General features: G+C 40.9%; 1 pseudogene; it reads left to right on the top strand.

Moving 5' to 3' along the window:
- Positions 1–435: 435 nt before the first annotated feature.
- Positions 436–2,196, top strand: LOC141570002 (small ribosomal subunit protein eS12-like; annotated as a pseudogene).
- Positions 2,197–3,811: the final 1,615 nt, after the last annotated feature.

The following is a 3,811-nucleotide window of genomic DNA, read 5'->3' as shown; positions in this document are numbered from 1 at the left end:
ACCTCTGGAGCCTGCTCTCCCTTACCAGATCATCTTCCTCCGAGTGGCTGAGGATCTCAGGTATCCTCCTACCTGAGTTTCCATGGGACACAATTCCTTCTACTTTACCATGTACAGCCACTGAATTCTTTTTTTATCTCCTTCTAGACCTGTTTCATAGAAGAAACAAACAAACAAACAACTCATCAAGGTGTTTTCAAAAACAAAAAAGAAAATTTTCTCCTTAGGAAGAATCTGTCCATCCTGTGATATTGTGATTTAAAATAAGAAATATATATATCTGCTTTTTTTTCTGTTCCTGGCACACAGCTCCTAAAACCCTTGTAATTTCCTAAATAAGAGCAATGGGAGCATCTTTTATTATAATGTTTGGTCTTTTATCCAGATATTATATATTATCCAAATAGCTCCAGTTTCTGAAATAGCTTTAGAATGATGAAGGTAAAAGGAGTGACTTGTTATTCATAACAAGTCCTTTCAACCACACCTGACTTTATGGTAACAAGGTGATTTTTGGAAAGCCCCTAGACAAGATGGGGACCTGTTGCCAGGAGAACCAACCATGTGATTAGAGGGTTGGAATTTTCAGCCCCACCTCTGTCACCCACAGCCTCCAGGGAGGCGAGCCAGGGGCTGGAGATTGAATTTAACCCTGAAAGGTAGACGATTTAATCAGCCATGCCTACATAATGAAACGTCCATAAAAACCCCTAAAGTACAGGATTCCAAGAGCTTCCAGGTTGGTGAACACATGGAGGTGTGGGGAGGGTGGCTGCCCAGAGAGGGCATGGAAATTCCACACCCCTCCCCCCATATCTTCCATCTGGCTGTTCTTGAGTTATATCCTTTATAATAAACTGGTAATCAAGTAAATAAATTGTTTTCCTGAGTTCTGTGAGCTGTTCTAGCAAATTAATGAAACCCAAGGAGGGAGTCATGAGACCCTCTGATTAAAAAAATAAAAATAAAAAACATGCCTCCCCTCAGTATGGTATATATTAATATATTAAGATTAATATTAAGGTTACCTCTGAGTGGTGGGATCTTGGGTAATTTTTATGGGTTTTATTGGTTTTACAGTCTTTCTATCTTTCTTTCTTTTTGCTTATGGCTATTTCTACAATTAACAAATGAAACTAGTTCAAGGTAAGACAGGAGAAAAGTACAGAGCCTACTGCCTCTGTACCTTTTACCAAGAAAGGCAAAACCCTTTCCAAAAGGCTCCACCACCACCACCACCACCACCAACACCCAAGTCTTCAACCTAAACCTCCTTGGCCAGACCATGTCACATGACCACCACAGCTTCCTGTGATGATGAAGAAGGGAGTATTCCAGCTTTCCAGCTTCTATAGCCTTGATAGAGAAAGGTGGTAACAGAGAAAGGGGTTGGGAATAAATATCAGTCTAAGCAACCAACAATGTCTGCAATAGCAGAATTGGGACACAAGGCAAAGAAAGAGAGATTGTGCAGTTTTTCTCATTCTGGGGTGGGTATTATCACGTTGGTGTATGACCCTAGGTATCCAGAAGAGACTACTGAAAATAAAACTAGAAGACCTCTGGGATCAAAATGAACCTTGCCCTGTCCTCATTAGTACTTTGTAGCAGTAGTAATATTATTACTCTTTACGAAGTGCTTTTTTTTAGAATATTGCTATTGTTGTATTACAGTTGAAAAAGTAAACTCAAGAAGGTTAGTATTGGTAACAAATTCACATTTAAAAGACACTAATTCTTTCACTGCTGCTGTCCAGCCACACAGACGTGGAAGCTCGGGGACATTCGATTAGGCTCCATCTGTAACCCACTGTCAAGGCTGAGGAAAGCATTGTAGCTGGTGATATAATGGATCTTAAAACTGCTTTATAAAAGGTGCTGACCAGACTCACCCATGATGGCCTAATGTGGAATTTGCTGCCAAAGCCTTCGACAAGTACCAAGCCCATCTTTGTGAGCGTGCATCCATCTGTGATGAATCTGTGTATGTCAAGTTGGTGGAGACCCTCTGTGCTAAACACCAAATCCACCTCATTAAGGCCGATGACAACAAGAAACTAGGGGGATGGGTAGGCCTCTTTGAAATTGACAGAGAGGGAGAACCCCTTAGAGCAGCTGGTTGCAGTTTGTGAGGTAGTTAAGGACTGTGGCAAAGATTCTTAAGCTAATGATGTCATCAAGGAGTACTTCAAATGAAACAAATGAACAAATACAAAACTTGACTCTTATTTAAATAAATAAAATAAAATGGACACAAATCCTCATTTCCTCCCAGCACGTGCCATTCAACGACTGACTGTTGGGCTTAATATGCACAGGAAATGATCCTTCTGTCATAAATGGTTCTTTTCAGCATCCAGCTAAGGTCACACTCTCTGCCCAGCTGGTTAACTCTTCTTGTCCTGGATGGATTGTTCTTGAATCATGTCTCTAGTGTGTTAGAAGGACTTCTGATCTCAGTCTTAGTCCTGGTTTAGCATCTCTCTCATTGCCTGACATGGGCAAATCACCAACCTCTGTGTCCACTTTGCCCACAGTCAGATTAGCAGCACACTTTTTCCATCCTATCTGTTCACCAGTGTCTATTACATGCACATATTCCTGCCTCATCCTCACCTTCTCCCTTCTTCCTTTCCAGAAAGTGATGTCAGCATCCAGCCCTGGGTGCTGACAGATGCTCAGACCACCATTAACGACAACGCAGGGGAGTGTGCCAGATAAGGCTGTTCTGTCCAGATCCTGGTTCACTGTGTATTGTTTATAGAAGAAATGTTTTAAGGTAGAGGAAGAGGAAGCTTGCCAAGGATGTTTAATGGGATCTTGTAAACATTTGTATTCTGGATAACTGTTAGTGTTTCTTATTTTGGACTCTTTATTTTAAAGAACTGAGAAGACTGTAGGTAAGAATTCTGAAGTATACGCCAGCATCATTCCAGGGTATGTTGACAGACACTGCTTAGGTAAAGACTCCAATTTCCATAGCCCACCTTCTTTCTTACCAACAGAACCGTGATTTTGCTCAAGGCAGAAATATGCCCAATTTAAAATACCTTCCCAGATGCCCTTGCAGTTAGGAGTAGCCATGTGACTCAATTCTGGCTAATGAGATGTAGGTGGAAGTTGCTGGGTGGGAAGGCTCCCAGGAAACCTTTTCTAAAGGGAAGAGTCTTAGCTGGTATTTGCCTTTTTCTCTTTCCCTCCTCTTCCTTCCTCCTCTTCCTCCTTCTTTTCTTGAAATGCAGATTCCGTGCCTAAGCATCCATCTTGCATCCATGAACACAACAGTTATGCTGAAGATAGCAAAGTAGGAAGATAAAATGACTGTGGTTCCTTGACAACATTAGGAGCTTCCTACCTGCTGATGTCTTACGTAAAAATAATGGATCAATTAAACAAATAGACAAAAAGGTCTATTTGGTTAATCTATTGTAATCAAGTTACTGTTCCATGCAATCAAACACAATCTTAATTGATAGACTATTAAGACGCTTAATGTGCCATGAGAGAAAAGGACACAAATTGATTGCAGAGTCCTTTAGAAATGTGCTGCTCAAACTTTCATGTGCATATACACTGCTTGGGGACCTTGTTAAAAATGCAAGTTCTGATTTAGTGGGTCTGGATTGTTGTCTGAGAGTCTGCATTTCTCACAAGCTTGCAGCTCGTGCTGATAATGCCAATCCTGAATCACATCTTGAGTAGAATTTAGGAAATGACAGCCCTTTTGTCAGTCTGTTCCTATGTTGTGGCTAGTCTGTTTTTCTTTGATATAATTGTTATTCAATTAAAAATCTGCAGAGGACTCATTCAG

This window comes from Rhinolophus sinicus, linkage group LG02 (genome assembly GCF_036562045.2).
Source record: "Rhinolophus sinicus isolate RSC01 linkage group LG02, ASM3656204v1, whole genome shotgun sequence".
NCBI classification, from domain to species: Eukaryota; Metazoa; Chordata; class Mammalia; order Chiroptera; family Rhinolophidae; genus Rhinolophus; species Rhinolophus sinicus.
Note: the sequence above shows the minus strand (reverse complement) of the source record. Positions and strands in the feature narration are given on the sequence as shown.